The sequence below is a fragment of the Hylobates moloch genome, unplaced genomic scaffold, assembly GCF_009828535.3.
Source record: "Hylobates moloch isolate HMO894 unplaced genomic scaffold, HMol_V3 SCAFFOLD_22, whole genome shotgun sequence".
NCBI classification, from domain to species: domain Eukaryota; kingdom Metazoa; phylum Chordata; class Mammalia; order Primates; family Hylobatidae; genus Hylobates; species Hylobates moloch.
Window position 1 is genome coordinate 27300836 of NW_026652297.1, and position 12713 is coordinate 27313548.

General features: G+C 39.5%; 1 protein-coding gene across 2 annotated transcripts in view; it reads left to right on the forward strand.

The window, feature by feature from the left end:
• PPP3CC (protein phosphatase 3 catalytic subunit gamma) overlaps positions 1-12713 on the forward strand; it is a 112927-nt gene that overhangs the window by 41054 nt on the left and 59160 nt on the right. The window lies entirely within an intron of this gene.

Sequence of the window (12713 nt, forward strand, 5' to 3'; positions counted from 1 at the left end):
ACACCTAATGCTAAATGACGAGTTAATGGGTGCAGCACACCAACGTGGCACATGGATACATATGTAACAAACCTGCACATTGTGCACATGTACCCTAAAACTTAAAGTACAATAATAAAAAGAAAGAAAAAAAAAGATGATTTCCATTCTTCAGTAGAAGAAATTAAAATGAGAACTCTGGCAGAATTTATAAACTTTGTTACTTTCAAAATTAAAGTAGTAGAAATGTTTTCATTGATAGAACAGTTATTCCTTTTTTTTTTTTTTTTTTTTGAGACAGAGTCTCGCTCTGTCGCCCAGGCTGGAGTGCAGTGGCGCAATCTCGGCTCACTGCAAGCTCCGCCTCCTGGGTTCACGGCATTCTTCTGCCTCAGCCTCTCCGAGTAGCTGGGACTACAGGCGCCCGCCACCACGTCCGGCTAATTTTTTTTGTATTTTTAGTAGAGACGGGGTTTCACCGTGGTCTCAATCTCCTGACCTCGTGATCCGCCTGCCTCAGCCTCCCAAAGTGCTGGGATTACAAGCGTGAGCCACTGCGCCCGGCCCAGTTATTCCTTTTTTAAAACCAGTAGAAAATCTGACAAATAGGCTATATATTAATATTAACCCAATTTTACAAATAGTTAAATATTCACTAACTTTTCCTCTTGAAGATAGTATACAGGATTGTATAAAAATGACATAAATTGCTGTTCACCCTAAATGGGGTTTAGATTAGCTGACCTTAATTATAAGACCATAAGCTCCTGAGCTACAATTAACACTTAGATTAACTGCCAGTGCTAAATAAGCACTAAGCTTTTTGTAGGAATAATGTCTGGTACTGGTACACATAGTGAGCACTTAATAAATGTTTACCGAAGGGGAAAAATGAGATGTAGTTAATGAAAACTTATACTTTCCTTTTATATATTTTGAAAATGGCAAGATAGGAACATGGTTAGAATTAAATAGAAGCTTTTATGTGTAAAAGATAAAACTACTTTAGAACTTTATGCAAGGACTTGAGTACAGTGGAACCACAGCACATTCGTACTTAATGTTTATTGATTCAACTCTACATGCTGGCAAATAAAAGAGAAAAAAACTTTTGAAATAGTATGGGTAATAGGATTTGTAGTGTGACCAAGAATAAGCATGAGCTGAGAAACTGAGTCTGCTTTCTGTCTTTGCTGTCTATAGTCCTGCCTGCCCTCATTGTGTGAGAATCTCACTCTACTAAGTGTGTTTCTGGTGGTTAAAGGTTTGTTGTCATGCAGCCTGATTCCTAAATGCAAGTCAGCTCTCTCACCTGATGCCCAAGCAAAGGAGCAGCAGTTGCTCTATTGCTATAGAAAAAATAAGCAACAAAATGGATTTTTAGTTTTCAGTTAGATAGGCAATCTAAATTCATCAATCAGAAAAGTTCAATGTTGGCCGGGTGTGGTGGCTCACGCCTGTAATCCCAGCACTTTGGGAGGCCGAGGCAGGCAGATTACGAAGTCAGGAGATCGAGACCATCCTTGGTAACACGGTGAAACCCCGTCTCTACTAAAAATACAAAAAATTAGCCAGGCGTGTTGGCAGGCACCTGTAGTCCCAGCTACTTGAGAGGCTGAGGCAGGAGAATGGCATGAACCTGGGAGGCGGAGCTTGCAGTGAGCCGAGATCGCGCCACTGCACTGCAGCCTGGGTGACAGAGCGAAACTGTGTCTTAAAAAAAAAAAAAAGTTCAATGTTAGTTGCCAGTGCACAAAATTCATTTAGTGTCAAATCTGAGAACAAAAGTTAAAGGTATAAACTGAGAAAATGGTAAAGCCCATTTTTCCTGCTGCTCAGTAAATGTCCAAGGTCTCTAAATAGGTACGGGGAATAGGTGGAGATCATCCTTGCGGACTGCATCATTGAAGAGCTTCCCTGTTACCACTCATATCATGCATGTTTCAGTAGACAGTAAGTCAAATGTATGGATGTGGGGCCGTGCGCAATGGCTCACGCCTGTAATCCCAGCACTTTGGCAGGCCGAGGTGGGTGGATCACCTGAGGTCAGGAGTTTGAGACCAGCCTGGCCAACATGGTGAAACCCCATCTCTACTAAAAATACAAAAATTTGCCAGGCATGGTGGTGGGTGCCTGTAATCCCAGCTACTTGGGGGGCTGAGGCAGGATAATTGTTTGAACCTGGGAGGCAGAGGTTGGAGTGGACTATTGTGCCACTGCACTCCAGCCTGGGTGACAGGGCAAGACGCTGTCTCAAAAAAAAAAAAAAAAGAAAGTATGGATGTTAGAAAGACACATTGAGTTCAGTTTATTTCTTTCTGTTTTTGCTAGCATGAGAAGGTTTTAGACAGTAAAGATTAGAAGAATACAAAACTTACTGAATTTCTAATTAGCCATTTTGTCTTATTTTATTTTTTTAGAGATGGGGTCTTGCCATGTTGCCTAGGCTGGAGTGCAGTGGCTATACACAGGTGCGATCATTTCGTACCTCAGCCTTCAACTCCTGGATTCAAGCCATCCTCCCGCCTCAGCTTCCTGAGTATCTGGAACTATAGATGCACACCACTGTGCCTGGCTAGTCATTGTATTTAATAAAACAGCTTTTAAAAAATTTATTTATTTATTTATTTATTTATTTTTTTGAGACAGAGTTTCGCTCTTGTTGCCCAGGCTAGAGTACAATGGCACGATCTCGGCTCACCGCAACCTCCACCTCCCAGGTTCTAGTGATTCTCCTGCCTCAGCCTCCCGAGTAGTTGGGATTACAGGCGCCTGCCACCATATCCGGCTAATTTTTTGTATTTTTAGTAGAGATGGGGTTTCACCATCTTGGCCAGGCTGGTCTTGAACTGCTGACCTCGTGGTCCACCCACCTTGGCCTCCCAGAGTGCTAGGATTACAGGTGTGAGCCACTGCGCCTGGCAATAAAACAACTTTTTTTTTTTGAGACAGAGTCTTGCTCTGTTGCCCCGGCTAGAGTGCAGTAGTGCAATCTCGGCTCACTGCAACCTCTGTCTCCTGGGTTTTAAGCAATCCTCTGCCTCTGCCTCCCGAGTAGCTGGGATTACAGGTGCTTGCCACCACACCTGGCTAATTTTTTTGTATTTTTAGTAGAGATGGGGTTTCACCATCTTGGCCAGGCTGGTCTTGAACTCCTGAACTCGTGATCCACCCACGTTGGCCTTCCAAAGTGTTGGGATTACAGGCATGAGCCACCAAACAACTTTTTAATGATAAATTATTATGCCAAATTATCTTCTGATTAACTCATATAACTTAAAATAGCTTTAAAATAGTTTTAATTCATTAATACATTCAATAAAGCACATAGAAAATAACAATGATTTTGTGCATGTACATCATGTTCAGAATATTTTGTGTTATGCATTTTTTCCTCACTCATCAATAAAGTTTCCTGAGTGCCAACTTTATGGCAGGCTATGAGAATAAAATAAAGAATAAAATTTATGCTCTGTAAGAGCTTCCAGTCTAATAGAAAAAAATACACTTATGAATAGACTTTTGGTATAATATAAAATGTGCTTCTTGAATTAACAGTGTTTTTCATATTAGGACTTAGCACAGTGCCTAACACATAGTAGGCACACAGTTAATATATGTTGAATGAATGAATGTTAATAAATCATAGTTCGTATTTAGCTTTATCCTGTTAATTAGATGTTTGCTAACTTAAAGGGTTTTTTCTGCAATAACTTCAGAGATAAATGAATCAAAACTTTAAGGTGACAATGACATTTTATACCAGTGTTAAAACTGAAGTATGAGATCTATCGAGTGTTCATTGGAAGTCACTTATTTATAAACCACTAAGATTATAAACCTCTATAGGCTATAGCTTACTCTAACATGTTGCAAGTATACACTTGAAAAATAATTTTTTAATAAATATTCTTGATAGCCATGAGTGTGATGTTTTTGTTTAATAGATGAAAATAAGGTCATGGAATTCTTATTAAAATGTTTTGTTATAAATAATTTATTTTTTAATAGAAAAATTGGGAAATGCAGAATCTAGAAAACAAAAAACTTTCTACACATCAGAGATAATCACTGTTAATGCTTTATTTTACTTTCTTGCAGCTTTTTTTCTTCTTTTACATTTGTATATATTTTGTTTATAAGAAAATTGAGAGCATTTTGTATGCTCCTTGTCTGATCTTCTTTTTCCACTCAAGATTGTATGGAAAGCATTTTTCTGTATTGTTTTCTCCAGAAGTGTAGTGTCAAAGTCAAATAAAATAGAGACAAATCTCTGAAATTAAAACATTTTATCTGGGAAGAAAAAAGACCAGCCTGGCCAACATGGTGAAACCTCGTCTCTACTAAAAATACAAAAATTAGCCAGGTGTGGTGGTGGGCGCCTGTAATCCCAGCTACTTCGGAGGCTGAGGCGGGAGAATTGCTTGAGCCTGGGAGGTGGAGGTTGCAGTGAGCCCAGATCGCCCCACTGCACTCCAGCCTGGGTGACTGAGTGAGACTCTGTCTCAAGAAAAAAAAGAAAAAAATGCAGTTTGGGGCATACACACAGACTGAGCGGTCTTTGGTATGTCTGAAGAAAAGAGAAGGTTAGATTTTATGAGAAAGAAAAATGTTATGTATTGCTGTTTGAGAAAGTTCATTGACACTAGTAAGGTTCTGGAGAGCTAACAAGTTTTACTTAATCTCATGTAATCAATTTATATTCTGCTTGATCTCCATTAGTAGTTTCATGAGTCCATCAGTTTCTTTATTAGAGTTGTGGAAATTTTTATTTAGCCTATTGCACTTAATGTTATCAGCAACCTATATTTAAGAGTACTTGTTGAAGTCTTTTCCATGAATCTGACTGTGCATGTTTTTAGAGACAAAACAGTAACTGTGGATGACAAAAGCTTAGAACAGCCATGGTTAAAAATCTGATGAAAGTTTATGATTGATAAGGAATTTTGTTATTTCTATTATAGATAGCATTTTAGGATACAATAATCAGAATTAAGACTGAAAACATATTAGATTTTTATGAGTTATACAATTTTTGAAACATTTATATTAACAACATACCCATAAATGCAACTGAAAGAAGATCTAGTATCACCATTTAACAGTTTCTTATATAATTTACTAAACGAGCCTGATCATTTCATATTTCTGTAAGATGAGAGATATAGATCTTTTGAGGCTTTCCAGGGGCTGAACTGGAAAATCCCAAAGTTAATTTAATTTTATTTTATTTTTTTGAGACGGAGTCTCATTCTGTCACCCAGGCTGGAGTGCAGTAGTGCAATCTCAGCTCACTGCATCCTCCGCCTTCCAGGTTCAAGTGATTCTCCTGCCTCAGCCTCCCAAGTAGCTGGGATTACAGCCCCCCACCACCATGCCCAGCTAATATTTGTATTTTTGATAGAGATGGAGTTTCACCATATTGGCCAGGCTGGTCTCGAACTCCTGATCTCAGGTGATCCACCTGCCTCACCTCCCAAAGTGCCAGGATTACAGGTGTGAGCCACTGCAGCCAGCCCCAAAGTTAATTTTAGGTCAAAAGTACTTAATTGAGGCTGGTCACAGTGGCTTAAGCCTGTAATCCCACTGCTTTGGGAGGCCTAGATGGGAGGCTCACCTGTGTCCAGGAGTTCAAGACCAGCCTGAGCAAGACCTTGTTTCTATAAAAATAAAAAACAAAAAAAGACTTAATTGAGGATTTGATTTTGGGGACGTTTGTCAAAGATGTCAAAGGGCTCAGAACATCTGATCGAAACAGAATCACACAGGTCACTATAAAATAATGGTCATTTGGCTGTGCGCAGTGGGCTCATGCCTGTAATCCCACACTTGGGGAGGCCGAGGCAGGTGGATCACCTGAGGTCAGGTGTTTGAGTCCAGCTTGGCCAACATGGTGAAACCCCGTCTGTACTAAAAATACAAAAAATTAGCCGGGTGTGGTGGCAGGTGCCTGTAATTCCAGCTACTCGGGAGGCTGAGGGAGGAGAATCACTTGAACCTGGGAGGCAGAGGTTGCAGTGAGCCAAGATCGTGCCACTGCACTGCAGCCTGGGCGACAAGAGCCAAACTCCGTCTCAAGAAAAATAAATAATAATAATAATAATAATAATCATTCAGCCAGTGATAATCAAAAGATTTCCAAAGTAATACAGAAAGTTACATGGATGTGAAAACGTTAGCTTCCTTAAAGCTTAGTTTTCCTAAGTAATAAAATACCTAATAAGGGCAACACAGAAATTATCTTGATGAGATGTGAAAATTTTGTTTCCTTTTTTTTAAAAAAAATACTTTAAATTCTGGTATACATGTACAGAACATGCAGGTTTGTTACATAGGTATACATGTGCCATGGTGGTTTGCTGCATCCGTCAACCTGTCATCTACATGAGGTACTTCTCCTAATGCTATCGCTCCCCTAGCCCCCCACCTGCCGACAGGCCCCAGTGTATGATGTTCCCCTCCCTGTTTTCTCATTGTTCAACTCCCATTTATGAGTGAGAACATGTGGTGTTTGGTTTTCTGTTCCTGTGTTAGTTTGTTGAGAATGATGGTTTCCAGCTTCATCCATGTCCCTGTAAAGACATGAACTCATCCTTTTTTATGGCTGCATAGTATTCCATGGTGTATATATGCCACACTTTCTCTATCCAGTCTATCATTGATGGACATTTGGGCTGGTTCCAAGTCTTTACTATTGTGAATAGTGCTGCAGTAGACATACGTGTGCATGTGTCTTCATAGTAGAATGATTTATAATCCTTTGGGTATATACCCGGTAATGGGATTGCTGGGTCGAATGGTATTTCTGGTTCTAATCCTTGAGGAATCGCCCCACTGTCTTCCACAGTGGTTGAACTAATTTACACTCCCACCAACAGTGTAAAAGCGTTCCTATTTCTCCACATCATCTCCAGCATCTGTTGTTTCCTGACTTTTTAATGATCGCCATTCTAACTGGCATGAGATGGTATCTCATTGTGGTTTTGATTTGCATTTCTCTAATGAGCAGTGATGATGAGCTTTTTTTCCATATATTTGTTGGCCACATAAATGTCTTATTTTGAGAAGTGTCTGTTTATATCCTTTGCCCACTTTTTGATGGGATTGTTTGTTTTTTCTTGTAAATTTGGTTAAGTTCCTTATAGATTCTGGATATTAGCGCTTTGTCAGATGGTTAGATTGCAAAAATTTTCTCACATTCTGTAGGTTACCTGTTCACTCTGATGATAGTTTCTTTTGCAGTGCAGAAGCTCTTTAGCTTAATTAGATTCCATTTGTCAATATTGGCTTTTGTTGCCATTGCTTTTGGTGTTTTAGTCTTGAAGTCTTTGCCCATGCCTATGTCTTGAATGAAGCATATAAAAGTTTTGTTTCTTAAGCAAGCTACCAAAAAGGTGAAGAAAAACCTTCTGTAGTATGGTCGTTTCTTCTTATGTGATGTTCACTTACATAACCTGGAAATCAAACCTGATGAAAAGAGTACTTGAATTAATCAGACGGAGGAAGAATGTGCCCAAGATTATGAGTGTTGCAATTCAGCTACATCAAGAAAAGCCAAGATACATTAGAGGAAAACATTGCTTTTTTAGGCTTTTAAGATAAACCTCTTAGTGTCAGATCATAACAGTAGAGTTAGAATAGGAGAAAAAAAGTTATAGGAGCAGATGAAAAAGTTGGAGAGAAAAAATATACTTTTTCAAGTGGAGAAAGAACAGAAGGCAATAATATATGACTTGCAATCATGTGCAGTGAAGGACAGCAGAATTTGAACTTCTGAGGTATACATCTGAAAAGTTTCGAAAAGAAACAGATTTCAGAATTAAGTATCAAAACCTCTTGCAGTTTTACTAAGAGAAATTCAATACTTTAAGAAAAGCCCTGTTCTACCATAGGAGACCAAATTTTTTAGTTTTTTATTAGTGTCTTTTTACTATCAAAGCTCAATCTTTAGCAAGACCATATGTCATTTTATTTTTTATTTTTTTATTTTTATTTATGTATTTATTTTGAGACAGAGTCTCGCTGTGTTGCCCAGGCTAGAGTGCAGTGGCGCAATCTCGACTCACTGCACTGTCCGCCTCCAGGGTTCACGCCATTCTCCTGCCTCAGCCTCCTGAGTAGCTGGGACTACAGGCATGTGCCACCACGCCTGGCTAATTTTTTGTATTTTTAGTAGAGACAAGGTTTCGCAGTGTTAGCCAGGGTGGTCTCGATCTCCTGACCTTGTGATCTGCTTGCCTCGGCCTCCCAAAGTGCTGGGATTACAGGCGTGAGCCACTGCGTCCAGCCCCATATGTCATTTTATTTTAATTATAGCCAGCTTGATCACATACAAAATTCCATTTATAAATTCCATTTTCAGAAACCCTATTACAATTTCAGTCAGACCATTAATGACATGCTTGGACTTTCTGCTTTGTCCTGTATCTCCTTTCTTAAATAGCCATTTTATTTTAGGATGAAAATTTGCCACATAAGATTCTTTGTCATACAAAATTATTCTATTTCTCAATAAAGAACACATTTTTATGCCTATCTTACAATTAAAAAAAAATTTTAAGAGATAGGGTCTTGCTCTGTCACCCAGACTGGAGTGCAGTGGTGCAATCATAGCTCACTATAACCCTGAACTCCTGGGCTCAAGCAATCCTCCTGCCTCAGCCACTCCAATTAGCTAGGACTACAGGTGTGTGCTACCACACTTGGGTAATTTTTTATTTATTTTTATTTTTTTAGAGATGGGTCTCACTGTGTTGTTCAGGCTGGCCTCGAACTTCTGGCCTCAGGATACCCTCCAACCTCAGCCTCCCAAAGTGCTAGAATTACAGGCATGTGCTACCACAGCCAGCTTTTATCAACAATTTTAAAAGCAATTAATTTATCAAAGATTTACTTAAGTCACAAGAACTGAAAAATCATTTGGGTTAATTACTACATATTTTATATGAGCACTCATTTACTTAAACCAATCAGAATAATTTTTTTTAGGGATTTCTGGCTGACTACATGACATTTGATTATGTAGACACAGCATACAACGTAGTATGTATATATATATATATATAATATAAGCATATCTACACAGATATACATACTTATAAATAAATTCTTATGGCTTTTGTTTTAGAGTTTTGGTCATGAGATAGTAAAACACTCACCAATTTATAAAAAACACTTGGATCCAGATTATCTTTCTGACAAAATGGAATATGGCCAAACTTAATGTTCTGTTTTAAAACAGGCAGTATTATAAGGGTTGTGAACTAAATTTTGAGTAAAGTAGTTTGAGTCAGTTACCAATAAACTGGATTCAACACAGAATAGTTAATTGTGGAAATATGACTGAATTATCTTCTAACAAGGTCTGTTCAGTATTTTATTGGTCTCAATTCTTTATCCTTGAAGCCATAAGTGTTGCCATTCCTTTTACTATGGGCAGGCTATCTTTACATGGGAATTTCATTTTTGCAAAAGAATCAGCATGGAGATCAAAATGATTTTCTTTAATATCTGCTGGTTTTAAGTGTTTTACTTAAATGGTCAGTATGCCAGAATAGCTGAAGAGTTTTGAAAAAAGAGAGTTTAGTTTAGAAAAAGATAAGAGGAGGCAGAGGGGGAGGGGAAAGCTCGAGAGAGGAAAGTGTTTCAGCTAGCTTTGAGGCAATATTTTGTAGTGAGTCATTCTTTGAGTCCTGAATCCTTTTTTTAGCCTCAAAATATCAATGAGATATGCATATCTTATTTGGAGTATATTATTTTATAACTGTGGTCTTTTAGTTTAAAGAACAACAGACTGTTTGAATGATCCTTACGATGTTTGAACATGTTACCGGCTGGAATCCCAGAAAATATCTTGGCATGTCTTTGAATTTTGAGAGCCCATTTTATTGTGGGTGCTCTGGTTTAATCCCAAATACACGAAAACCAATTAAATGTAAGCACTGAATTTGCAAAGGCCAAATAAACGCAAGCACAGATGGGAAAATAAAGTACCCACTTACCAAGAAGGACAATAAGAAGCCTTCTCCAACTGAAAGAAAAGAGATCCTAAGGCCTCAACCCAAAGTGAAAAATCCCTTCCCTGAGACCCCACAGCCAGGGTCTACAAGGAGGAAAAGAGTCTTCGTTAATAGGAGATCTCTCAGCCAGATCAGATGGGAAGGGGAAAGACACCGTCCCATCCAAATCCCAAATAAAACAGAACTCAACCAAAATCGGGAGTTCAGACCAAGAATGACTCACTAAGGAAAAAGAGGCAACTTGCAGAAGCTGGTAGGGGAGGGGGTGGCTTTCAGAGGTCCCCAGTGTGGCTACCTCATACTGTAGTTCCAGTGGCTGCTGATCTTCTCTGAGATGAGTCAGCCTTAGACTCATACTTGACCAAGTATGTCAAAGTCAACTGAAACATAGAGATGAATCTCTGAAATTAAGATGTTTTATTTGTGAAGAAAGAATTGCAATTTAGAGCATGCACGCAGACAGAATGGTACGTCCGAAGAACAAAGAGAAGGTTAGAGGTTTTATGAAAAAGAGAAATGTTACGTGTTGCTCTTTGAGAAAGTTCATTGGCACTAGTAAGGTTCTGGAGAGCTTGCCAGTTTTGATTGGTGAGTGATGGCAGTGGGTAAAATTAGCCTTAGAATTTCAGCAGATCATTTCAGTAGCCATTAGATAAAACTGGTTTCCAGTAATAGCAGACAGTTTCGGCAGACGTGCTTGCAGAGAATTACATTTTTGGGGCAATGTTATATGTCCTGAGTGCTTCCCCCCCTGCCCTCTTGACTCTGTTTTAGTTGGGTATGACAGGAATAACCCAGTTCATATGATCAACTTTCACAGTAGTTAATGATATAAATACCTTAATTTATTTCACCATTCCTCTACTGTTGGAAAAATAGGTTTATAGCAGGTCATGCTACTGTGTACATTTTCCCTCTGTCTTCTTTACAAAAAAATCTCTATTTTATTCAGATAGATGGGATTGGGGTTGCAGGGAGAAGCTTTGATCTCAGGGAAGGAAGGCCCTTATCCCAGCCCCAGGGAATGAATTTTTTTTTTTTTTTTGAGACGGAGTCTCGCTCTGTCACCCAGGCACCCAGGCTGGAGTGCAGTGGCGGGATCTCGGCTCACTGCAAGCTCCGCCTCCCGGGTTCACGCCATTCTCCTGGCTCAGCCTCTCCGAGTAGCTGGGACTACAGGCGCCCGCCACCGCGCCCGCCACCACGCCCGGCTAATTTTTTGTATTTTTAGTAGAGACGGGGTTTCACCGTGGTCTCGATCTCCTAACCTCGTGATCCACCCGCCTCGGCCTCCCAAAGTGCTGGGATTACAAGCGTGAGCCACCGCGCCCGGCCCAGGGAATGAATTTTGAGTGGTCTGAACTAGTCAAGACGGTCAATTTCCTGTCACTAATGATTGGTCTAGGGGTAAACACTGGATTTTCTTTTAACCAGTAATATATAAAGGGAACTCTGCTGGGTTTTTGTGTGCTTTTGGAAACACACTTTCTTGATGAAAAGACTATTGCAAGGTTGAAGCTTTTGGACCCCCATTCTACCATTTCACTTCATATGTGGATGTGTGTACTGTAGCAGCCATACTGTGACTATGAAGAGATGACATGACTAAGGAGGAAAAGCAGACCTGTGAATCGCAGATCACGGAGTTACGGAGGGCTTGGTTTCTTGGTGAAGATGTTGAGCTAGTACACTAAACCTGGACATCTCATCTCCAGACTTGATGTGTTTTGTTTTTTTTTTTTGAGACGGAGTCTCACTCTGTTGCCCAGGCTGGAGTACAGTGGCACCATCTCGGCTCACTGCAACCTCCACCTCCCAGGTTCAAGTGATCCTCCTACCTCAGCCTCCCGAGTAGCTGGGATTACAGGCATCACCATGCCTGGCTAATTTTTGTATTTTTAGTAGAGACTGGGTTTCACCGTTTTGGCCAGGCTAGTCTCAAACTCCTGACCTCAGGAGATCTGCCTGCCTCAGCCACCCAAAGTTCTGAGATTACAGGCATGAGCCACCGTGCCCGGCCCAGACTTTGTGCTTTATGAGGTATTTAAATATCTTACACAACAGCAAATTGGGTTCGATATCACTTGTATTTAAATGGTACAAACCCCAGAAAACGTTCAGCATGATAAGAACAGAAGGCAACACTTCCAACCCCTTAAGGGCAGATTTGAAAAACCCACAGGTAACATTATATTAAATGGCATAAGATTGAATGCTTTTCTATTAAATCAGAGAAAAAAGTAGAATACCTGTTGTTACTCTTTTAATTCAGCTCTAAATCAATGCAAGAAAGTAAGAAAAATAAATAAAGTATTGAAAAGATTGAAAAGAAAGAATTGAAGCTGTCTTTATTCACAGATAATGACTGTGTATGGTAACAATCCTAGAAATCTACAAAAATCTACCAGAACTAATCAGTGAGTGGTAGTGTTGCAGAATGTAAGCTCTCAACATAAGTGGTCTTTTGTATTTCTGTATATTAGCAATGAGCATTTGGAAAATGAAATAAGAATATAAGTTCATTTAAAGTAACATCTAAATACATGTTGTGCTTATAAATAAATTCAACAGACTGGGCACCATGGCTCACACCTGTAATCTCAGCACTTTGGGAGGCCAAGGTGGGCAGATCATGAGGTCAGGAGATTGAGACCATCATGCCTAACACAGTGAAACCCCATCTCTACTAAAAATACAAAAAAATTAGCTGGGTGT